We start from the raw sequence: 26,227 nt of genomic DNA, 5'->3' as shown, positions 1-26,227 counted from the left end.
AAGCCTCTGCTGAACAAACCCATGAACAAAGACGCATTGATATCTGCAATAGTTTTTTTTTGGTGAAACAAGCTCACAGCCGAACGAGTCATAGCACTGAAGGGAGAGGCAACTGGCATGTGATCTTCCCACGGGCCAAAGTACTTTTTGTATAGGGCACTATCTTAATTGCTTTATACTCAATACTTGACCAATGGCTATTGCATCTGTCTATCGAAAGTGAGAATGTGGCATGTGATCTACTGTGTAGGCTTCATAAAATAAAATAAACAGATTGCTAATGGCCTACAAGCTGATCTGGGGTGCGTTTCCGCATAAACCACGGAGGTTAGCTTTTTTACTAACAGGATGCATCGTTCAACTAACCAACATGTAAGTTACGACTGTTTCCCAAAACTGTCGTACTTACATAGTACTGTAAGTTTGGACCATGATAGTTTCCAAACTTCAGTAGTCTGGACTAGGTGGTTAATGACGTTTAGTAGCACGTGAACAGGCACCTGCACATACTTCTGTGGCGCACTGCGTTAAGGCCGGCAGATGATAGCCGCCGTTACACAGTAGTTACCAGTCCCCTGTCCAAGAGTTTGAATCTGGGTTAAGATTTTGACAACAATATTGACATCGTTGTTTACCTAAGTTTATCTTTTGTGCAGATCATATTATCAAAATCAGAATCAGCCTTCTTGGCTTGGTTTTATGTAAACTAACAAGGACCCCCTCCATGAAAATCAAAGGCTACATATTCTCAGCTGACTCGTCAAAAAGTGTGCACCACCTTATTATTATCTGCAGGTGTGTGACTTTTACTTACGTGCACATGGCTGCAAATTGACTTTTAATTTATGTATTTTCTGCCTTGGGCATTTGAAAATATGGATGTATGGTGGTTAGAAGTGTAAATATCAATTAGAAACCTAAATATATTTAGAATTATTAATTTGCAAACAAATAACTGGCGTCAGTGACGTCTTTGACATGAAGATCCCTGGAACTATGCTTCTACTAGCATTCTACCACAGGTCGAATGGTGTAGTTGTAACTACACAACTTTACGATAGTGGTTGTGAACGTTCGTTGCTGCTATGGTTTTGGGAAACACTAACGTAGTGTAACGATGCATTGGACTATGTAAGTTCCAAATATGAATGTAATTCTGCGGCATAAAGCAGATGTATTTGTTTATTGTACAGAAAAATAAAAATGACATGTCAAGCAGTCAATTGACTACATTGCAGTCAAGAAGTAGGGCAAATTAATTTACGAAACCAAAACGTGGGTAATAGTTGTCTAAGCCTCTATAGCGTAGCCTGTTAAAAACGTCGCAGAAGCCTACCCAAGGCTACAGATTAATTCTGAACAATTATTTCTCTACTGGCTCAATTATCACACCACTGTTTTGATTTGCGTAGTTGCACTGACACTAATGTAGACAGCAAATTTCGATTTCCGTTACCACCGTGTAGTCAAGCCTTAAGCCATACCCAAGTAGCCTAAATCGAGATAAATCGAGCTTTTTCAGAAGGGGCTGCAGGCAGAGCGATGTACAGTGGCAGAGCGACACACAGTGGCTGAAAGTGGTACTAAAGCTTCACGCAGCTTCACGCCTCGAAATGGCCATTTGAAAGCGATGCCCACTGTAAATTTACCTTTACTAACTCCAACTTATCAAAGTCGTCTTTTCAAATGGTTTAATTACCGTGCAAGCAGCAGCTAGCTTGGAAGACACGATAGCTACTAGATAGCTAGGTAAAATCCATCTTTTCAAATATTCAAATTAGCAAAAGGGCAAGCTGTAGCGTTAATTTCATTTGTAGTGTCACGTGACAAAGATTTTGATGCACTGTGCGCCGTTGTTTGATAGCTGTTGATTTTAAAACAAACACAAAAATAGTAGGCTAGACTACTTTGCACGTACCTTTGATGTTCGATGCAGGCTACAGGATCCTGTGCCATCATTTCTGTTACTTCTCAGGCGTGGTCTGGAAGGTCCTGAACGTTCAGTCGTGTTATCAGCTTTATAAGTTTGGTCACAAGATTTACAAGTTTCAGGAACTTAATACTTCCTATTGTTAGGTGAAAGCAAGACTGTGTGTTGAAAATCCATATATTAATAAGTTGACATCTTTCTTTCTTTTTCAGTATGACAAACTCCTTAAAATAAGTTGTCAACTCACCTATACATGTACAAGTAGCAAAACTTAATTTTTTTATGTCGAAAATGTTCTTCATTTTAAGTTTTATCTACTAACCTCATGAATAATTTTTTAGAGTGTACCCAGGACATCAATATTAGTTTGAGGTTATGTGATTATAAAATGCCTCAATATCACTTTAGAGTGGATTACTGTAATTCACCCTTGTCACACAAGTTGCTGTGAGTGAATGAAGTAATAGCTTATTGTGTATTTCTTAACGATGGAACTAAGAACTAGTTTTCATCATTTCCCAAGAGACACAGACATCCATCGGCAGTGGATTGCCAAAATAAAGCGTGATGTTGGACCATATTTTGACATTTAGCCAAGATAGCACACCAATCGTTCTCTTACCTACATTATATGGGTGGTGACACAGCCCAATATCCTAATATATCCTTTTACACTAATCTCAGGATCCGATTTCCTTTCAAATTGTATATGACACAAGTGATTTTAGCGCTGCAGGTTTACCACCTCACCCTCTTATTCACGCTGAAAATGTTCAAAATGGCACTCAATCCAGCCTTAAATCCAGTCATCAGCTGCTCTGTTTCCTTGTGCATCTTATTATGTATTCATTGAGTCCTCCGCGTGGGGTTTGACGGCCCCTTTTTGATAACTACCAGTGTCCTCAGAGACTGCTCTCCAGATTTCATGGCAACCCTGTAGAGAGGGCGACATATGTTTTAAACTGACTTAAACTGCGCTTTCGTCTTGCAGCCGTGCTAATAAAACATGCTTTAGCTGACAGAACGTACAGACCAATAGGAAGCATGGAGAGGCCATGGAGTTGGTCAGTAGGCCTACAGATATGATAGAGTTGGTGTGCAGGGGAATCGGGAATATCGCCCAGATGTTTATTACTGTTTGGTGAGTGTTGATGAACTAGAAGAAATATATCGAAAATGTGTCATAGATCATTAAATGTTCCTTTCCAGATGAGATACTGAATAAAAAATAAAACCTTAGCACTAACTGTTTTACTTCCTGTGTGTTTTTGCAGTTACCATGGTGACAGGAGAACCTTTATAAGGAGTAGAACAGGAGAAAGGCAGAGCAAGAGGGATATTGACATGGAGTGAGAGAGAAAGGGAAGGAGAGAGGGACAAAGACAACAATGGAATAAGAAGAGAGACAGGAGAGAGAGAGTTTGACTGCTGTTTTATTTTGTCCTCCAAACTGGCCTTGAGTCAGTGTGATGCCCGGCGGGCGGGCAGGCGGGCAAGCTCTGGGTAGAGGGGGCTAGGGCAGTGGGCCAGCAGATAGCAGTGGCCTCTGTGGAGGCTGCCCATGCCACCGGCATTCTCTGCCTGCCCCATATAGACACTTAGTCTGCGAACTGTGCCAGCTCTCGTCATGCAATTTAAAAACACACCAGTGGTAAATACGAGAGGTGAACAGGGATTTAGTGTCCTCTGTCACTAAACGAGGTGTAGAACACTTATACTGTAAGTTGTGAGTCACAACTTGTGACTATGCACATACACACACACACACCCACACACACTATTTTGAACAAATATGCATTATTAAGGGATATCTATTACAACACACATGCTCTTTGTTTTTAGGCCAACAAGCGTTAATATCATCAGGACCCTGACAGTGTGCACAAAAGAGAGCCTCACATCTGTTACTGTGGGACATGTTGCATGTTTGAAGTGTTCGTGATTCGTGGCTGAGATGTTTTTAAAACTAACACACTGTCAACAGCAGTAAAATAGTTATTGCAACAAAAGAGAAAAAAGTCTTTACGTAATTAAGAATACATTTTAAACAGTACTGCATTTGTCAGTGTAATGATATTACATAAGACATAATAATAAGTGAACCCTGTTGTTTTGTTTAAAATATGGCCTGCACTTCGTCCTGCCATACAGTAACACACTGCCTGTCCCCTGCAGCATGCAACCTTCCAATGCTTTTCTGATTTACAGTTGAGGCCTGAACATCTACCTCCTGTAAGAACGATCCCTGAGGCCAAACATCCACAGACCACATCAGCCAACACCCTCATGACATCATTTCCTTAGAATTCAAGGCCACTGAGGTCAGAGCGATTGTAAAAAAGAGTGAAAGAACCAAAATGAGAAGAAACATCTTCTGTCAAATCCACGGCAATATCCATACTTAAGCCACAGGCTGTCTGGGCAGCTGATTCTCATGGACCTGGGAGAAGAGTAATACTTTATAAATGACTTCATCCTTAAGAAGCTGCAACCACTCAATTGCAGTCAATTATATTTTCATTGTCTACATCAACGCTACATCAATATGCGGTGGAAGGTATTTTACTTATGTACTTTTCCTGTGCTGATGCTTTCATGAATCATCTTGTAAAGGACCATATGAATTGACCATCCACAACCCATAAAAAATCTCCCTCATCAAACTTTAATGGAAAGCAAAGACTATTTTGTTGTCATATTGCCTCTGTCAGAGCCATGTCTTTATACAGAACAGTTAAACTCTCAATGCCTCCCAATGGGTGAATGAGAGTCCTCCCTTTGTCCTAATGTCCTTTGCAAGTCTATAAGGGGAAGCGGTCTCCACCTGTGGAGATTACTGAAAAGCCTCTAAATATTTCCGTAGGGACACATACTCGTGGGCCAGGGACACAGGAAGGCCATCAAAAGGGATGTGAGGGTGGGTCATTAGCATGCTGCCTAATCACCTAATCTCTGATCATACCTCACGGAATATGACGTGAATGTGACAGCTCATAGATGTATTAAAGCGCACAGGCAAAGGTTGGGTTGCATGGGACACGCGTCGGTATTTATTTCTGACCCCCCCACCCCCTTGATCACATACACCACCACTACTCTCTCTCTCTCTCTCTCGCACACAGACACACAAACACATACACGCAGTCATTCCCTTATTCACAGAGTATCCCACTCTGTGAGTAACATACTCTTAACATAATCACTTTGTCACCCTCCCTAGCTCACTGGTACACTCATTCCCATTAACTCTCATGCACGCTCATTTGTCAATTTACTCATCTGTTAAGTCATTTATGTTCACTTGCACACACTTTAATTAATTAACAGGCTGTGTCAGACACCAAACAGGACGAGGACCACAAAAGCGTCACGTTAGAAAGTTTATTTAAGGGTTGGGGGTTACAGGGGTTTCAGGGGTTCGGGAGTTCAAGTCTGCGTGTGTGTGTTCCCCAATAGCCGAGCAGCAATGGCAGGAGCTGGATGATCCGGGAAGTCCTGGGGAAACACACACACAAACAATTGAAACGAAGCAGCAGTACAGTCAAGGGCTAGGCTGTATTAGTAGAAGAGAGACGGAAGGCAGGTCAAGATTACCGGGGCTGGAGATCAAAGAAGTAGTCGAGCAGGTCTGGGTTCACAGGCAAAGAGTCAGAGTCGTTTTCCAAGACAGGCAGGTAACTGGAATTGCGGGTTTGCAGACGATCTGACAAAGGAGAGCTGAAAGACAGGGCTTTAAATACTGGGAGAGGTTAGTGGGTAATGCAGAAGCATAGCTGGCAGAGTAATTAGAGCAGAGCAGAGCAGGGACAGGTGGAGCTAGTTGGGCTTCAATCAGCCAGTGTTACCAGGCAGAGAGAGCTCATGACAGAACCCCCCTGGGGGCGGCCCCAGAAGTCCCCCAAAGAGTGACCTGCAGGGAGCCGGAGGGGGAGCCGGGAGGGCTAGAAATTCCTCGGCGGTCCGAGTGAACATCCCTCATCCTGGAGGGAGCTGGAGGGTTAGAGTGGACAGAAAGACGGGACAGGTACCCGAGACAGGGTCAGGGTCAGGCACAGGACAGGAAGCCCGGCGGGCAGGGCGGTTAGGACCCCTCTGGGGCGGCCCTACGGATTGCAGGTTGATCAGGATACAGACGGTGGAAATTCTATGAGTGTCCGTCCACAATCCCGACTGGCTGGCACCCAGGTTCTCTCCTCAGGCCCATAGCCTCCCAGTCCGCCAGATCACTGGGAGGCCCCTACCTGCGTCTGGACCCGAAGCAGGCGTCGAACGCAGTGTACACCAGCCCACCGTCAATCGAGGCGAGGAGGAGGAGGAGGAAGCGGCCGCGGGGGACCAGCTGGCTTTTCATCGTCGGCTTGACTTTGAAACATGGAAAGTAGGGTGCACCCTCATGGAGGTTGGCAACTGGAGCGGACTGCGGTTGGGCTGATGACCCTCTGGATAGGGAACGGGCCAAGGAATCGAGGTGCCAGTTTGCCAGATTCCACCCGCAGTGGGAGATCCTTGGCTGACAGCCACACCTTCTGGCCAACACGGTGGGCGGGTGCCGGCGATCTTCGGCCGGTTAAGCTAGTAGCATAGCTGACAGCTGACTTGAGTAAGTGGCACGAGCTTGTGACCAGGTACGGCGCAACAGGGCGGGCATAGGGCGAGCAGACGGGCAGGACACATCTCCCCTCCTGGCTGGGGAACAGGGGGGCTGGTAGCCATACACACACTGGAAGGTGACATACCAGTGGCAGAGCAGGTGAGGGAGTTGTGAGCATACTCTATCCACGTCAGTTGTTGTGCCCAAGCCTGGGGTTTCTGAGGAAACCATGCACGCCTTCTCCAGCTCCTGGTTTGCCAGCCCGGATTGACCATTGGACTGGGGTGGAACCCAGAGGTGAGACTCACTGTGGCCCCTAGAAGACAGCAGAACTCCTTCCAGAATGTGGAGGTGAATTATGGACCTCGGTCAGAGACAACATCCTGGGAGCCCGTGTAGCGGAAGACATGATCAAGAACAGCCTGGGCAGTCTCTCTGGCAGATGGCAGTTTAGGGAGGGAATGAAGTGTGCCATCTTGCTGAACCGGTCAACCACAGTGAGAATGACCGTCATCCCACCTGATGGTGGGAGGCCAGTTACAAAGTCAGAGGCGTGGGACCAGGGTCGTGTGGGCACAGGCAGGGCTGGAGTAAACCAGCGGGGGCCGAGTGGAGGACTTGTTCTGATTGCAGGTGGGGCAGGCGAGACGAGATTCTCGGACATCCTTCTCAAAGCAGACCACCAGAAGCGCTGGGCAAGGGAGATGGCAGGAGTGCGGGCGGAGGCCGGGTGGCAGGCAAGGCCCGGGAGTTGTGTCCCCACTGTATGACCCGGGACCTCAAATTCTCTGGGACAAAGAGCGCACCGTCTGGGCATGCACTGGGACTGGGATGGTCACGGAGGGCCTCCTGAATTTCCCTCCTCGATATCCCAGGTCAGGGCAGCTCTGACGCGGGGATCGGGCAGAATTGATGCAGGTTCCTGGGAAGGGCGTCATCCTTATGAAACTGACGGGAGAGAGCGTCCGGCAGTGTTCCGAGAACCTGGGCGTATGACAGGGTGAAGTTGAATCTGGTGAAAAACAAGGCCCAGCGGGACTGTCTGGGGTTAAGACGTTTGGCGTTAGGATGTGTTCGAGGTTTTTTGTGATCCGGTCCAGACCAGGAACGCAACTGTGAGACCCCTCAGCCAGTGGCGCCACTCCTCCAGGGCAAGCTTGACTGCCAACAGCTCATGATCTCCAACATCATAATTGCGCTCTGCAGGTGAAAGCCCGGCCCGAGAAAAATGCACAGGGTGCAACTTGTTGTCCTCCTCTGCCCGTTGAGAGAGTATGGCCCGACCCCACGTCTGAGGCATCCACCTCGACAACGAACTGCCCGGTCTGAATCCGGCATCTGGAGGATGGGGGGCAGTGGTGAACCGGGCCTTGAGGGTATGAAAGGCTGTGTTGGCCTCTGGGGTCCAGGAAAAAAGGGTGTTTGATGCTGGTCAAGAGCTGTGAGGGGAGGCGACGGAGCTGTAGTTCGGATGAATCTCCGTAGAAATTGGGCAACCCGAGGGAATTGCTGCTTCTTCCTATTCCCGGAACTGGCCAGGAGGTAACTGCCGAGAACTGCGGGGGTCCATCTGGATGTTGCCTTCAGCGGCGATGTATCCCAGGAGCGACACAGTCTGGCGTGGAACTGCATTTCTCAGCTTTGACATAGAGGGAGTTCTCCAGGAGCCGTTGAAGAACCAGCTGGACATGACGAGTGTGTTAGGACAGAGTTCTGGAAAATTAAGATGTCGTCCAGGTACACGAAGGCGAATTTATTCAGCATGTCCCGCAGCACATCATTCACCAGCGCCTGGAATACGCTGGGGCATTGGAGGCCAAATGGCATTACCAGGTACTCATAATGGCCGGTGTGGGTGTTGAATGCAGTCTTCCACTCGTCACCCTCCCTTACTCGGACTGGGTGTGGTAAGCATTTCTAAGGTCCAGTTTGGTGAAAATAGTGGATCCCTGGAGCAAACTCAAAAGCAGAGGTGAGTAAAGGCAGAGGGTACCGGGTTCTTCACTGTGACATCATTCAGACCTCGATAAATCAATGCAGGGGCGAAGAGAACCATCTTTCTTTCCCACAAAGAAGAACCCGCACCAGCTGGCGAGGAAGACGGGCGGATGAGTCCAGCTGCCAGGGAGTCCCTGATGTAATCCTCCATAGTTTTTCTTTCAGGAGGGATAGTGAGTAGAGGTGACCTTTGGGTGGACAGTCCCAGGGAGGAGATCAATGGCACAGTCGCTCGGACGGGTGGTGTGGGGCAGAGATGTGGCTTTGGTCTTGTTGAACACCTCTCGGAGGCCATGGTAACATTCAGGGACATTAGAAATGTCGGGGGGTGCTGCTGGGGGTACTGAGCCGGAGGGGCAGCGAGGGCAGCACGCAAACAGGTCAGGGTGGCAGGCATTTCCCCACTCTTTCACAGTTCCGAGGCCCAATTGAGGTGAGGATTGTGGAGACGGAGCCAAGGGTAGCCCAGGATTAGGGGTTGGCCTGGGGAGCTGAGCAGGTGGAAGCGGATGGTCTCGGTGGTTTCCTGACACCATCATTGAGATGGGGGCTGTGATGTTGGTAACTGTGCCAGTGCGTGACCGTCCAGGGCCGGGCTGGAACAGGAGTGGGACAGCGATGGCTTTCCAAGCCCAGCTGACGAGCAAGTCCTGTGTCAATAATGTTTGCTTCTAGCCAGAGTCCACCAGGGCTGCCAGGGTGTGGGTGGAATCAGACAGGTGAAGACAGACTTGGATGAGGGTTTACGGCTGATGGAGGGCGGAATGTTCATTGAGCTCATCCGTTCCTCCTACATCTGGTGAGCTCCGGCCTTTGCTGGACAGGTAGCGACTTCGATGACCATCACCACCACAGTACAGGCATAAGTTGGAGGTGATGCGCGGCTGGCTCTGCAGGGGTTAGGGAGGCGGCCGATCTCCATCGGTTCAGACTGGTCCGGCTGGCTAGGCGGTGTGGCAGGTGCGACAGACAGGGCAGTTGGGACACTCCGTGTGCTGGTGGATGGACTATGGCCCTCTCTCGACGACGGACCTGGATCCTGCGGGTCGATGCGGACAGCCAGAGCAATGGCTTCATCAAGAGTGGGGGTTGATCATGGGAAACCAGCTGCGTCCTTTATGTAGTCCGCCAGGCTGTGGAGGAAGGCATCCACCAATGCTTCCATGTTCCAGGAGCTCTGACTTGCCACAGTTCGGAAGTCAATGGAGTAATCCATAACAGTCCTTCTGCCTTGGCGAATACTCATCAGGATCCGAGATGCCTCCGGCTGTGGTGGATTCCAAATCGAATACCTTGAGCATCTCCTCTGCGAATAGGTTGAAGGTTGCACATGCTGGGGTCTGGCTCGAACTCCGCCGTTCCCCGAGTCGAGCTCGGCCCGTCAGGTGAGTGATCACGTAACCGACCCTCGCCCTTCAGTGGCAAAAGTCCTGGGTTGCAGGGTAAACTGGACCGCGGCAGCTCGTCAGGAACGCCCGTACCTGGGTTGAATCTGCTGAACGCTCTGGGTTGCCGATCCTGGGTTCTGGGGCTCCGGCAGCCGCGGCAGCAGTGGACTGGGCAGGAGACTCCTCGTGCTGGGCGGTGAGCAGGCTGGCTGGGGCTGGGCGGTGGGGAGCAGGCAGAGGAGAAAGGTTGGTGAGAAGTTGAATGATCATAGCAAGTTGTTGCTGTTGCTGCTGGAACTGCTGAAGCTGTTGGTAGGCAGCTTGAAGTAAGGAGAGGCAGTGTCAGCAGGTGTTTGGGTTGCCTCCTCTCTCAGTCTCTTCCAGGCGTTGCATGGCGGTGGGTGGTTCTGGTTCGTCGGTTTCCATGCTGGTTTCGACCGTGCGCTGGAGTCCATGTTTGGTCAGATCGTTGCTGTCAGACACCAAACAGGGCGGAGACCACAAAAGCGCCACGTTAGAAAGTTTATTTAAGGGTTGGGGGTTACAGGGTTTCAGGGGTTCGGGTTCCAGAGTCTCTGCGTGTGTGTGTTCCCCAATAGCCGAGCAGCAATGGCAGGAGCTGGATGATCGGAAGTCCTGGGGAAACACACACACAACAGCAGGTGAAGCGAAGCAGCAGTACAGTCAAGGGGGCTAGGCTGTATTCGTAGAAGAGAGGCGGAAGGCAGGTCAAGATTACGGGGCTGGAGATCAAAGAAGTAGTCGAGCAGGTCTGGGTTCACAGGCAAAAAGAGTCAGAGTCGTTTTTCCAAGACAGGCAGGTAACTGGTGCTTGAGGTTTGCAGGCGATCTGACAAAGGAGAGCTGAAAGACAGGGCTTTAAATACTGGGAGAGGTTAGTGGGTAATGCAGCGCAGCTGGCAGAGTAATTAGAGCAGAGCAGAGCAGGGACAGGTGGAGCTAGTTGAGGCTTCAATCAGCGTTTACCAGGCAGAGAGCTCATGACAGGCTGACAGTTATTTGTTCACTCATGTGTTTACAAACTCCACCTCCAAAACAATTACTCTTCATGCATTAAAGGTTGTATCAGCGATTGCAGGCCCAAAAAAGGCCCAAACATAAATGATCACTTTCATCTAATCTGTCCTAACGATCCTCTAGCTGCCCGCCCCATAAGCAAGCCGTCAAAAAAAAACGCGTGTCTGTAGGCAGCCTAGGCTCTACACACAAAAACAATTGCTAACAAGTGTTGCCAACCACTCAAAAGCAAAATAAAGTGTTCCAACCAATAACTGATGAGATGGACGTTCAGGAGAGTTTCAATTGCACGGAAGGGAGGGGGAGGAAGTAGCGAGCTACAGTAGCTCTCTATTTTGTTTAAACATCAACAGAAGTGACGTTACCCCGCCATCGCTGATACAACCTTTAAAATCACACACTCCCATGATGTTGTATACTCTTTACTGATAAGTATGTCACCCTCACAGACATTTCGTCCATTAACCCTTAAAGGAGTACCGTCACACCGATGTGACGGGAATGTTGGGAAATTAACATTCTAAAGAATATCTGGGTTCATTGAATTCAACATAGAATTTTAGAACCTTCAATTGTTGCGGAACTTAGAATGTTCCAAAAACCTACACCTTTAAGGGTTAAAGGAAGATGCCAACATTCTGTGAAATCACCTTATTAGCCATCTACTCCAGCGCTAGATGAGACGATACATACCCATATCGTCTCTGTGCATGTCATAACCCAGTCTGTTAGCCTAGCTTAGCATAATTAACTGGGGGTGGGTTAGACCAGTTAGCCTATAGCTAAAAGGGAGCTTTAGGCTAACTGATATAATTTTTGGCATAGGCTAATCAGTCCTTTCGATCTTCGATACCTCTTATGTCAGGCTCACTCATTATCGGACATACTCATACACACACATTGTCAAGCAAGTGATGTGCAATCTACACCAAACTACACCAAACTTTCGATACATACTTTATGGCCCAATCCCAAAGTCCGGACTCACAGACTGCTGCGCGTTCTCGTGAAATTCATAAGGGTTTAGGGCTGTCCCAATGTCGCATTTCAAAGGGCGTAAGGATTTGAGTATACACTTACCAAGCCCTTTCTGTGAGTCTGCATCAGTGCAGATTTCACCAAAGGGAATTACCCACAGTTCAAAGCATTGTGGCATTTACCGAGGAGACCATAGGGAAATCCGGAAATTACAAAGGTAAACAACAGCACAACACACATGCATGGTTTAAGTGTCAACAATAGTCTTTGTTATTAAACGTGGCTAAGTGATCAGGTGAAGTGCTGTCCCAATCCCATTTATACCTATCTGATCCCAAGTGGCCTCACACACTCACTCACTTAGCACCTGAGATCAATTAAGTGTGTGAGTCTTTAGTCCTTAATCCTAAAAGATCACTTTGGGATTGGGCCAATACCTATATTTAAGGCAATCCAGTGTTCATATTGATAGCGAAAACTAGTTGATAGTTATCAAAATAACTATTGAAATCAATAGACACATTTGTATATGTTTTTAGTTTTTCTCCATAGGCATCATAGCCATACAGATGGCAGGTGACCGTACACCATATCTGCCTCTGTATCTGGCTGAGATCTGGTCCTATTCTGGCCTGTATCTGGCTGAGATCTGCTCCATCATGCCCACTGCTATATGGGTAGACATGTCTGCTCCATCATGCCCCACTGCTTTATGGGTAGACATGCCTGCATCTGCTCCATCATGCCCCACTGCTATATGGGTAGACATGTCTGTATGCTCCATCATGCCCACTGCTATATGGGTAGACATGTCTGTATGCTCCATCATGCCCACTGCTATATGGGTAGACATGTCTGTATGCTCCATCATCCCACTGCTATATGGGTAGACATGTCTGTATGCTCCATCATGCCCACTGCTATATGGGTAGACATGTCTGTATGCTCCATCATGCCCACTGCTATATGGGTAGACATGTCTGCTCCATCATGCCCACTGCTATATGGGTAGACATGTCTGCTCCATCATAGATAGATAGATCCTTTATTGATCCTCAAGGGGAAATTCAAGACTTTCAAGACATTCAACTTCATGCCCACTTATATATATGGGTAGACATGTCTCCATCCCTTCTTGTGTGAGCCAAGTAAAGCCTTGTCTTTCTTTCTCCACGGATGTTAATGTGTGTGTGGTTGTAGCTGAGCAGGATGCCTGTGCCACTCCACAGATTCACAAACTGAGCTGTTGAAATAGAAATGTGTCTCTGTCTGATTCGTCTGTCGTGGAGCTGAGGATCTGAAAGCCTCAGAGAGTCAGAGAGGTACTCGTACAGGATCTATCTGTTGAATATTGGATGTTTGACTCGACTTAATGTTGTTTGGGAGGACGAGGGTACACTGCAGGCAGCAGGCTGTGTGTGAGATTGGAGCCGGAATACGAATGGAGAACCGAAGGTGTGGAACAGAGACCCTGTTTTTATTGCCCTCCGGAATTGCACCTCGCTTGCATATGTTTTGGGAGTGCATTTTAACTGAAAACAACAAGACAACACTGCACAACATGAAAAATGAAAATGAAAAAAGAAAAATGAGATTTCAGATGTCAGAGCTGGAGGATCTTTCTTTCTTTTTTCTTTCATTGCCCCACACATACAGTAGAGGTCAGAATGAGTTCACCTTTTCTGAATGCATGGGTGAGGAAAAAGTAAGTCTTTCTCACCAAGTGATATGTCCTCTCCGATTCCTTTTTGCAGGCTTTTGAGCGTGTGCTTTAATGGTTTATTCATGACGGTGCTTGTTTGACATTGGTGCCAAGCCATTGGTGCCTCAGAGAAAGCAAGGTGTTTGGAGCATTAAATGACACTGGACCTCACCCGCCACATCCCAACTTCAGTTCAGCACATACAGTAGTGCTGCGGTAGAGACCTCCACCTGTAATTTCAGTTCAGCGCTTTGTGCTGGGGCAGAGGCCTCCATCTAACTTCAGTTCAGGGCAGCATCTAGGCTGGAACACAGATACCTCCATCTGCAACTTCAGTTCAGCATCTAGGCTGGGGCAGAGAGACCTCCATCTGCAACTTCAGTTCAGCATCTAGGCTGGGGCAGAGAGACCTCCATCTGCAACTTCAGTTCAGCATCTCTCTCTCTCTCTCTCTCTGTCTCACTCTCTCTCTCATTCTGTCTCTCTCTGTCTGTCTGTCTGTCTCTCTCTCCGTCACCCTGACTGACCTCCTTCGTCTTACTTGGCTTTCCTTTGAGCAAGGGAGAACAGATGGCTGGAGGGGGTCTAGCATAGATCAACACACACACACACATGCACACACACTTCTACCCACACACCCATATGAAGTTAGACACAGAGACACAATGTCCCCTCTCAACAGTGAGGCAACTTCACCCACAGGCAGTAATCAGAAGGAGAGGGAGTTTTAAGACCCCACTGGCTCAAGACTGTAGAACTCTCCTTCACCCCTCAAACTCTTTCTCTCTCTTCCATTATTCATCCGTCTTTCTCTCTTTCTCTGTCCCTCTTTGCCCTGTTACCCTGTCAACATGTCTCTATCTCCATTCTTTCTTATTCTCTCTTTCTCTCCCTCCCTCTCTCTCCTTCCCCACCCTTCACTTCCCTCTGCTCCTCATCACTAGTTGTATAATCAGCACACGGCCCCATAAAGGATTGACAGGCGCCGATAAATCAGCTCCTCAGACTCCCTTGTGGTCCCTTCCTGCTTAGAAAACAAGCCGCCGCCACCATCACAGTGCGTATAAAGCATCGGCCACCAGGGACATGAGGGGCTACTGGTCCTGTCATGTCTCTGGGACCAGGCAGGCGTAACATCAGTGCCTGCTACATGCCTACAGCCCACAATCTGGTGAGAATTAGCAGGATAGTGTAGGCAAAAAGAAGAATTAAAGGAACTTGCCAACTTTTTGGGAACTTATCTTATTTGCCATGTACCCCAGAGTTAGATAGGAGGATGCACACCCTATCTCTGTACATGCAATAACCGTGTGAAGCCGTTAGCCTAGCGTAGCATAATGAACTCAAAGTGCGTTACACCAGATAGGCTATAGTTCTCTGTCAACTCTGGGTGGCAAATACTGTAAGCTAATTTCCCAAGGAGTTGGTGGTTCCTTTAAGCTACATTTTTGTTTTCAATTCAATTTGTGATGTTAGTGGGTCCTTGATCCAGGCTGTTGATATTGAGTTCAGCAGTCAGTCAAATATACCCTTCCTTTCCATCCTCCTGAAGCAATGTCATTGATTGGCGGTGTAAAAATGATGGCTTAGTCCGATATTTCTTTTCAATATGTTTTTTTTTGTTTTGTTTCAAGGACATACACCGTAACAGCAAAAGGAACGTCATGAGAATTTCACTGGATTCCTCAACACGTTTAAACCAAAATTAAAGACCTCACCTTTAATGAGGTATTTTGATTGGTTGAGTCATTTGAAATATTGCTAATAGTCATAGTTCCCACCCAAATAGTCCACATCATGGTTTTCATTAGACATGTGACAGTGTGTCTACACCATGTTATGTTCTTATTACATGTAGCTAAATACACAATTCTTACTGTACCATGTAGCTAAATACACAATGGTTCTTATTACATGACAAATACACAATGGTGACAAAAGAAGCAATACTGTATCACCATCTCTGCCAAGAACTGTGCTGCAACAAGACTGGACATTTTCTTGCTACAGGTGCAAGAAATGTTCTAGTTCAATCTAAATGAACTATTTAGATAGTTGAGTCACCAGAAAGTTTTCTTTTTGTCATTCCCCCCCTCTTATTTTCAACCTACTGTATATATATCCATCTTTTTATGTCACCAAAAAAATACTTTGTTGTAAAATCTGGCTAAATGTACTGGTGCAGTTATTTCAAACTGAGAGGATCTCCTAAATCCTTGTGTGTGTCTCTCTCTCTCTCTCTCTCTCTCTCTCTCTCTGCTGTATATGATGCACAATAAATGGTACACGTCACTGTCAAATGCAGAGCTTACACACACACACACACACACACACACACACACACAAACATACATTCATACAGTGGGAGAGGCAGAGAGAGTGGAAGAGAAAAAGAGAGAGAGAGAATGACTCACTATAGCCCAGTGTAAAATCTGTGACGGAATTATACCCAAAATACTACTTAGCACTCGGATGCGAAATGCTGCACGCAATCGCTAGATCATCTGAGGGCTCTGTGCACAGAGCATCACTGCCTCACATCTACCACATCTCCATGCCATTACTCTGCCACTGCCATACACGGTGACTTGAATTTCATCCATTATTAATCAATCAATCAATCAATACATCAATTCAAGACACAAAAACGATCCATAGCAAAATACAAAACATAATAAAAGACAGACAAACACACACACACACACACACACACACACACACACACACACAAAATAAAAAATCGTCAGAATTCCACAATAAACAACACATTTTATTTTTTCAAGATATTAGCATATAAACTAAAACGCCAAGGGTTCCACAGTGTCGAGGTGAACCTAACACACTCATTGCATATTAGGAGATGCTTTATGTTTAGGTTCCATTACTGTAAGCAGAACTGATCTGGTCACCTCCCGAAGATAGCGTCTGCTGTATCTAACGTTTAATAATGTTCACTGAATGCTCCTGCTGTGGTCAGTGGTGGGGTTATTACTACGTAATAAATGGGATGGTATTTGTTAAGAGACAAATCAATGCATAATTTATCAGTCCGAGTGACCACACCACTTCAGCACTGAACTTTATTTGTGGTTTAATACCACTGACAGTCATAGTGTTTATATTAGGCTAGTAAATATGATGTCTTTTTTTGATCTATGAAAATACATTTCTAACAATGAGATGCACGATGTGACGAGTAGGCCTACTGCTCCGATTATTTCCTTTCTGAGAATGTACTGGCCACAATAAACAATGAAGAACAGCTCGTCAGTTGACACTACACTGACTATGATGAATTGAAGTGGGCTTAGACATGGCTTTAGAGAGAGAGTAAGTATGAACACTTGATATGCGATAAATGGCACCTGGACAAAAAAATAAAGTTAGAAAGAAAAAAGCTTCCAGTTTTGTGGACGGGAGCATACCTATGTTCCCCGGGTCCTATGTTCCCCGCTATTTGTATGGGACCGGGGAACATAGGATACCCCAGAAAAAGGGTCCTATGTTCCCCGCCTTGTATCTGAGTTCATTGCATGGGATATGCTTGCGAGTGCACATTTCGTGCACAAACGGTAGCAAAGTGTATTTTTCTGTCAATGTTGCTTGCCGTAGCACACCTGGTAGACCTACACATACGGGCACGGTGCAATATTGACACAAGCCAGAAGGGCGATTCTCCTAACTTCCACGTTGAGTATAGCGGACTAAAAGAATAGATGAAGAACAGAGAATAGATGAAGTACATAGGCCTACAATGGTTTTACTTGTGTAGTGCTTCTTTACTGAATATAACGAGTTCAAAGTTAACATTCTAGGTAACTTCGCATTGTCCGCTTCAGCACTAAATTGAGGACAGCAACACACACGAGCTGCACCTCTCACAGAAGAAACGTGCTACAACTACATGCCTTTTTAAGTTGATATTTAATTGGTTTGTTTTGTTCATTTTTCCGTTCGCTGGCACGCTGCAGGGGGGACTGTGCATTGCTCCGAAGCCCCTTTGGTCTGACTCGTCAATAATCCAAAAATGTCCCTTTGGGTCTACAGCCCAGTATAGTTTGATATCTCTTTGTTCCATTAAAATGAATCCCATTCTTCCGACAGCTCAACCAAAGGCTATTTGGCTATTTTAGATCACCTCCTTCACCTCTTGTACAGTAAGAATCAACAATGACATGCCAAGTGCAAAGACAATGACAAGCTTGGGACTGAAGCCATGCAGACTCGGCTAGATTTAAACACAGCAGGCCGTTGCAGCAAGACAGTGAGCCAATCCTAATATCATAGGAAAACAGGTGGGGCTGTGTCATTAGGCTGATTGCCACTGACACCAGCTACTGTTACATACAAGACTTAAGTGTCTCAATTAAATCAATTAAGCGTGACTATATGGCACTGGGCTCCGCTGTGCCTCTGTACAAAGAACTTCAGTTCGGCCCCCTCTTCCTTCCCTCCTTCCCTCATCACAAACAAAGTGTTTTCCACCAAAAGCTGTCACCAGTCCGCACGTCTGTTGTAACTGTGTTGACTGAAGGGATTGTGTGTTTCTGGTTAAATAAAACGGATATATGTGAGTGTGTGTATATGTGAATATTTTCCTTATTTATTGATATCATAAGCATGATTTATAGGTAGCCTAAGTTAAGTTTATGCTAACATAGCCTAGCATTATTAACTTAAACTCGCCTCTCTTAGCATCTGTTGAACCTTCTTTTCATCTTCTGAAATTATCGATGCGCATTAAACCGCATATAAGTCAAGCAGCTATTTCAAGCAGCTACTGTTACAATTAAATCAATTAAACGTGACTATATCACACTGGGCTCCGCACTGCGCCTCTGTGCAAACAACTTCAGTTCGCGGCGCCCCCTCTCCTTCCCTCATCACAAACAAAGTGTGGGCACGGAGCAACAACAACCCGCGCCTTGCCGCGCGGCTGCAGTCTACTTGGAAGCAGCGGGGAACATAGGACCCTTTTTTCAACATAGGGATGACCCCTTGTGGACACTGTTCTTCAGCAAGTATCGTCTCAGGAGCGTCACTAGAATGTAGCTGAATGAATGTAAGAATATCCAACAAATATTTCATGACATTTTAGAATCGTAGAGCAATTAACAACAGTCACCCGAAAGAAACAAAACAATTGCAGAGGAGTTGCAATGTGAACAAAAAAACTTTACAAGACATTGCCAGCTGTTGCAAACGGTTTCAAAAGATTTGACCTGTCTAGTTTATTTTTTCCCTCACTTTTTATGACGTTATTAACCGGTTTTGTGGATTTCAGAATAACGTTTCTGTTCCGGAACAGTTGACCTGTCAAATCTGTTGCCAGGTTTATTTTTGTTGAAAAGCATTTTGTTTTCGTTTCCGTTTCCGCTCCTCGTAAAATTCCGTTCGTTTTCGGTTTTTGTTTTCGTTCCTTGAACCGGTTCGGAGCCCTGCACTAGTGTGAACCCTCAGAAGGTGTGCTGCAGCAAGTTGCTGGTTTACAGATTGTTGCAGCTCATTTCGTCACTAATCTTTGGCGTACATTGACCTTTACATTGTTGATGAACACACTTTTGCTAGAACATTGCAAACTGCCGTGCTAAAGGGTTACATACGTGTGAAGGTCCGTGAGGAGACTAGTGTTAAATTCGTCAGACGAGACGAGAGGAAATATGTTAGTCAACTACCTTTTTTTTCATGACTAAGACGAGACGATGACGAGACTGCACTAATGTTCTGAAACACTGACTAAGACTATCTTAAGATTCATTATTGTTGACGAAAAGACAAGACTAAAATGTTTTGCATGAAATAAAAACTAAGATAAAATCTCTCTTAATTTAGTCTACAAAATGAGAAGACCAGAATATCTAGCTGTTATATTTTCCAAAATTATTCCAAATGAGTTCATGCGGCGGCGCTTTCCTGTAAAGCTAGTCTACGTGCTGTTGCTGCAACCCTGTGGCTGCAACGAAACTACATGGAACAATAACACGAGGAGATTTCTGTCAGAGTTAGCAAACTAACTACCTAAGCTTTATGCCACAATGCTACAGACCCAGAAGTTGAAGCTTCTCTCATACATATACAAATTAACATCCCCAGAATGTCCATACGAAAATTTTCAGCAAGTAATGTCAACTATTTAACTAGTTACACTGATGATGCAAAGTTTGCTAGCAAGTAAGCTAATATGGAAGTTAAAAGCTAAAGTTAGCTAAGATCATATTCTCTGTTAAGATGGAGAGTTTGGGGAATGTGTTGTTGCATATCATGCATCTAAGCGTGGCGAGGAGTAAAACATATTAATACTTGGGTCTCGACGGTGTTCTCAAACATTTTCAGACGAAGGACCACTTAACTAACCAATAAAAAAGAAATGCGGACCACCTAGCTAAAAAAAAAGATTAGACCTACTTCAACAGTATATTAGCCTACAATAGGCCTACTCACTGAACAACCTTGCTTGTTGTCTTGCACTTTGCTTATTGTGTCAGAGGATTCATATGATTTAACTGGCATATCTTACATAGACAGTGTTGCAGAACTGTTTGGATTTACATACAGTAGCCTACAAGTTGGTTCAATATTGCAAACAACTCATCTATATCATATTTTACCCACGTCTGCTTACTTGGACCACTTGGGATAACTACTTGGACCACCAGTCGGGATAACACTTTGAGAAACACTGGTCTCGATGATCATGACAGTGGTCCATTCAAATCTTTTACTGTCTATGGTCAAATCCCAGCCGAACTATAACTGTAGCTCGACTTACCTGTCCATGTAAACATACTGACTGACAAAAATCTGAATGAGTTCTAACAAACGAGTAGCCCTGTGGACACACAATATTGGAAATTTGAGATGTGTGAAACACTATTTCACTGAAATGGTAATCAGAAATGATTTATTATAAAAAAAACAACTAAAATGTTTTGACTAAAACTGACTAAGACTAAGATACCTTTAGTTTTTCTTTTGACTAAAACTAGACTAAAATGGCCAGACTTTTAGTGGACTAAAAACTTGACTAACAAAAAATTATATTTGAATGACTAAATACTGACAAAAGACTAAAAAGGACATTTTGTCACAAGACTAAGACTAAGACTAAATTAAAAATAGGTGACAAAATTAACACTAGAGGAGACTGAGAGTGGGGACACAGTACTGATGGAAGTCTATAAGAAAGTATTACAGTAATACTCAAAGCCACCAGCCCTGACCGTCTGTGGCCTTTAGAGTTCAAAACATAGAACTACCTCGGGCCATCCCTTAAAATATTTTTAGTTTGCGTAACCCGACCGACCCTGTCAATTTTAGAACCGACCCAAATATTTATTTTTGCCCCCTTTAGTCCGACCGACTTGCGGTTGTAAACTTCGTTAATACCGACCGATTGTTTTTTACTCTAAACAACCAATACAAATGCAATACAATTTCTTTTAGTAGGCCCACGTATTGTGAATATAAATTGCCCTACATGCAAACGTGGCTCCTTGCGTTGGCTCATAGCGTCATCTCTACACCATTGGTTTCGCATGTCACACTATGGCCTCACGGCCGTTTCATTCACAAAACTGATAGCGCTTTTACTTGCGCGAAGTTCTGGAAGAACTGTGGCCAGATCTTTTCTCATCCCTTCTCCCCTAGTCTAGCGGTGACCCGTGTCCGGTGTATTGAATTGGTTGTGGTCTATTCAGCATTTCACCGAAATATGGGTCCATAACATGGAGACTGCTGGTTAAGCGAATTATATGGAGTGAAATTAGGCCCGATGCTTCATCTGATAATTTATGCGCAGTTGATCAAGAAACCCAGCGGATCGGCGAAAAAAAAAAAAAGCGTTTCTGCTATCGATGTCATTAAACATGGAGCCCTACAATTAAGTGGTGGTATGAGCATTCATTCAATGCGGCGTCTCTTGTGAGAAGAAACTGAAACTAATCGATAGCGTTGGTATCAAAGCTCCAGCTTCAACCTGTTGGAAGGCTATTTATTTATTTAACAGGAAACTTAATAGAAACGGCGTTGTTTTTGGAACTTCCCTAGAAACAGAGCAGAGACTGTAAATAATATACTGTATAGCATTGAGTATTGTATAGTCAAATTTCAATATAAGCATTGGCCAAGAGCTATTGTAGCCTTCTTTCTGGGTACATGTAGATGAGCCCTATGACCCAAAAAGTCTGCCATGACCCGGACCTCAGGTCAAAGAAGTTTGAGAAAAGGCTGGTCTATATAACCTGCATCAGAATGAGGTTTGCAATGGTTCCTGAAGGCACCGGGTTGAAGACCCAGTCAGTTCACGTCCGCGATATGCATTTGTGTAAAATTCATTCCCTCACGTAATCACAATGACCAAAAATTGAACTTTTTTTTTTTTGAATCTTGAAAAAAAAATTGACCTACCTACCGACCCATTTTATTTTTTTTTTTTTGGCTGTTACTGCAAACAAAATATTTTTTTTAAGGATGGCCTCAGGCAGATCTCTCCCTCCCTCTATTTCTCTCTGCTCTGCCTCTGCCACTCTCCCTGCCATTCTCTGTTTTTCCCTCTATCTGACAAACTCTCTCCATTTTGCCACTATTTCCTTCTCTCTCTCTCTCTCTCTCTCCCTTCTTCCTTCCAGGGAGAATCCATCAGCACCTCACCACACTGTGACCCACTTTTTCAATTCAGGCTTCCCAGGCAGCGTTCCTCTATGGACAATCTGCTCTCTCTTCCCCCTCTCTCTCCCATTCACTCAGTCGTTCTCCTCTCTCTCTCTCTCTCTCTGACACATTGAGTTTCTCTTTGTCTGCCTGTCTCTCTTCCCCCTCTCTCTCTCATTCTCTCAGTCTCTCAGTCTCTTTCACTCTATCTTTCTCCGCTCTCTCTCTGTCACATTAAATCTTCTTTGTCTGACCATCTTTCTCTTTACCTCTGCCACTCTGAATCATAAGATGCTGCTGATCTCCTCTCATCTTTCACTGCCGCACTTTGATTCCAATAATATATCCAACTAAATGTACATTATTTCATTAGCAATGCAACAAAGCTGATATGGAGTGAGACCATCCATGGGTACAACACAGTGGTATAGAAAATCACTGGAGATAAATCCTTATGTACTTATACAGCCAAACGGGTGTGTTATGCACTATATATGGGTGTGCACCAAGACCTATATGGCTTTCCACAGGGTGAGGTCGTATGTCGATAATGCAACTGGAATGCATAGAATGCTCGGATTGAGTTTAGTGCAAATAAATCCCGGGATGCTGGAGAGTCTCCACAGCCGTGTTTGTGTGTGAGTGAGCGCGAGCGTGTGCGATGATGAGTGGGTGTCGATGTCAGCATGTGCTCTCTCACCACATGTTGGAGGGCGACACCGATATAATCAACACATGGCACTGGCAACAGACTGAAGAAGTATTCAAAACAACTCACTCGGGGATGCATATGGAGTCACCCTACATCCCGAGATGCACAGAAACACACGCAACATCTGTCGTCCCAGGCCGCTGTCCAAGCGGCTATACATTCCATGATGTCATAATGGATAATGGTTCCAGAATGTTGTAGTGTTCTTTGGGAGGGTCCCGGATGGGAATCTCGCTCTGATGGAAAGGTCATTCCTACAGGGATGGGTATGGAGGAGGAGGAGGAGGAGGAGAGAGATGAAGAGGGAGAAAAAGAGAAACAGGTCCCTATAGAAACAAGGGTGAAAAAGGCATCCTGAGTGATGAAATAAAGCTGGTTGTTAATAAAGCTGTAGCAGTGTGTCTTCTTTAAAAAAAAAAAAAATGATGGCCCTCTGCATATCTCTCTGTAAATGCAGCTGCCTGTCACTCTTGCTTTCCCCATACACAAACACACGCTCACTCTCTGGTGCTCACTCACACACACACACACACTCCCCCTCCCCCCTTTTCTCCCACTTGACCCCCTTCCCTCCCTCCTTCTCTCTCTGTCCCTCTCTCTCTCTCTCCCTCCCTCTGCAGCCCTCCCAGCTCTGTGCTGTAATGGTACACAGGCGCGCGGGAACATATTTTTGACCAAGGGTGCTGAATAACAAAATAATGGATGCCCGACGATTTCTCCTCTAGCATATGATATGATTCGAATTTAGACAGCTAAATACGCCATTTCAGCGCCGTGTATAAGTAGACCCTCTGGTAGACCTAAGAGCGAGAACAGCCACATTCCACTGCAACTATGCGCAGCACTTGCCACTCCGACTCATCAATAAAAACTGCGCGCACACACACCATAGAAGCGCACTTGACTTTACATCATTAAACTATTTCAGTATATTGCTTTTCTGATTGTCAAAACCACACCAGAGATGTTTGGCTTGAAAATATAATTAGGCTGCAATGACCTACAATGGCAAACAATTTCTGAGTAGCCTAACGTATGGCGTCTCCACTCCTAACCACCAATTACAGCGGTTTCTATCTGAGCGACTCCAATAGTGAAAGGATTTCAGTGTCATATTTCGGTGGCACTAGCTAAGCTGTCGTGGAACTCGAGATGACATGTCTACTGATAGGCAACAGGTTCGTGGATTTGGGCTAGATCAGCCACATTGCCTGACACTAACAGAAACTGAGCCGCACATGAGGTCATGGGCTTGCCAAAGACTAATTGCAAAAGATGCATCCTACCTCATCTGTTGTCGTTTGGTATTCGAAATTGGGCTTTTCACAATCCAACGATATATCCAAAGTGCGAAATAGTTGGTGATGGTATATGGAAACTGGCAGTATGCATGCTACACGGAGTTCTAACAGGTGCATGGCCTAATAAGCAGGCAAGATATAACCCACGATCGCCATGGTCTCGTTATCAATTCGTGTTTGTGGTAATAATGGCAGCAACAATAAAACCATCTTGATCTTCATCATTTTTGACAGATCAGCAGCCTCTGGATGGTCATATGCATAGTTAGCCTACCTTTAGTTTGCATATACATTTTAAACACTGAATCTACTGTCTTTACTGCCGGGAGAGAAAAAAATCCTGTATTCTTTTCTGTAGCCTAATATTCTTTTCTCGAAGTCAACTAGCCTGCTTGCAACGTCTCTCCTCAGCGAGTCACGTCACTTTCACTTCTATAGCTAGACTATAACGTTTAATCTATGGATAGCTATATTCAAAGCTATCCATAACCTTTTTTGCTATTTGCCTATTTGACAACAAATATAATGACAAACTGCGAATTTGTAGGCCTATATTATTAAAAAGCAAGGGGTGCTGCAGCACCCTCAGCACCCACCTTCCCGCGCCCTTGATGGTACATGCCATTAGCGAGCCCATCTCGGCACGCAGGACGGGGGTGCTCTCTCCCTCGCTTAAGAGGCTACTTTGGAGGCGCGCACAAACACATTCACAGATGTCACTCCGCGCACACTGACAGCCTGCCTACCCGCTGCCCGCGAACAGAGAGATAGACACAGAGAGAGAGAGAGGAAAAGAGGAAAGGAGGTCTGTGAAGCAGGCACAGACAGACAAGCAGACGCACACACACACACTCGTCTCTGTCTCTCCAGCATCTTTCGTGTTTCTTTTCTCCCCCTGAAGGCTCGGTGTGCGTGCGTGCGTGCGGGTCTGCATGGCTAAGAGGAGCACGCCGGAGAGCGACGCGCGGACGAGAGAATTCAGCGCCGGTGGATTGTCCTCCCGGTGTGTGTGAAACATAGATTTTTTTTCCTCCGCGGTGTGTGTGTGTGTGTGTGTGTGTGTGTGTTTTCCCTCTACCCCATCGCACCTCGTTGGTCGGGACTCGCTGCTCATCTCGCCTTGTCAGCTGCAACAGAAGGATAAAATAAAGGGATGCTTTGAACGCCGCCTCCGTCTTCACAAAGACGAGAGCCACAGCCGAGAGAAGAGACAGAGGGAGAGAGAGAGACAGTGGAGGAGAAAAAGGGAGGAGAGGAGTCTTCCCTTATTCCCAGCAACACTGGGTGGAAATAGCTGCCACCATCAGACAATAAGGTAAGAAAAGCCACATCAACACCAACCACCACACACCACACACACACACACACACAGTCACACAGAACAACAGCTTATTTCAAATCTTGTCATCAGGGCTTGGCTGACATCTGTTATTGGGGAGAGGGCTTAACACTTGTGATTAGCACACGGCCAAGCGATGCCATGATGACACGGACAGTCCTCCATTAAAAGGCGGAGATCAGTATCAGTTCATGAGTGCAGGTGTGTGTGTGTGCGTATGTGTGTGTGTATGTGTATGCGTCTGTGTGAGAGACTGTTTGTGTCGAGGGGTCTGTTAGCTGCAGATTAAGCCATGCGTGTGTGTGTAGCTGTGGGCAGTTGGGGAAAGGGGTTGGGGGTGGTCTGCTAAAGGAGGAGAATCTTTGATGAGTCTCACACTGTGTGTGTGTGTGTGTGTGTGCGTGTGTGTGTGTGCGTTGGAAGCACAAGCACATGGGAAGGGTCTTCAGTCATCTGGCCTGAGGCTAAACCACGGGGAATAAAGCTACAGTGTGTGTGTGTGTGTGTGTGTGTGGCTGGATTGATGCCCCAGCTTGACAGACTGATTATTACTCATTTAAAACATACACACACCAACAGGATCCACCCCCTCCCACCAAAC

The 26,227-nt window shown here is 45.7% G+C and overlaps 1 long non-coding RNA gene across 3 annotated transcripts in view; it reads right to left on the bottom strand.

Moving 5' to 3' along the window:
- LOC125308052 overlaps nucleotides 1-24,871 on the bottom strand; it is a 52,308-nt gene extending 27,437 nt beyond the window's left edge. For 2 of the 3 annotated variants that reach the window (XR_007195826.1, XR_007195824.1), the window contains exons 1-2: nucleotides 24,273-24,871; nucleotides 23,053-23,312 (exon numbers count right to left, since the gene is read on the bottom strand). This is a non-coding gene — a long non-coding RNA (uncharacterized LOC125308052). The remainder of the gene's footprint in view (nucleotides 1-23,052; nucleotides 23,313-24,272) is intronic. The other variant, XR_007195825.1, reaches the window with a different exon arrangement.
- Nucleotides 24,872-26,227: the final 1,356 nt, after the last annotated feature.

The sequence above is a fragment of the Alosa alosa genome, chromosome 15, assembly GCF_017589495.1.
Source record: "Alosa alosa isolate M-15738 ecotype Scorff River chromosome 15, AALO_Geno_1.1, whole genome shotgun sequence".
Classification (NCBI taxonomy): domain Eukaryota; kingdom Metazoa; phylum Chordata; class Actinopteri; order Clupeiformes; family Clupeidae; genus Alosa; species Alosa alosa.
Note: the sequence above shows the minus strand (reverse complement) of the source record. Positions and strands in the feature narration are given on the sequence as shown.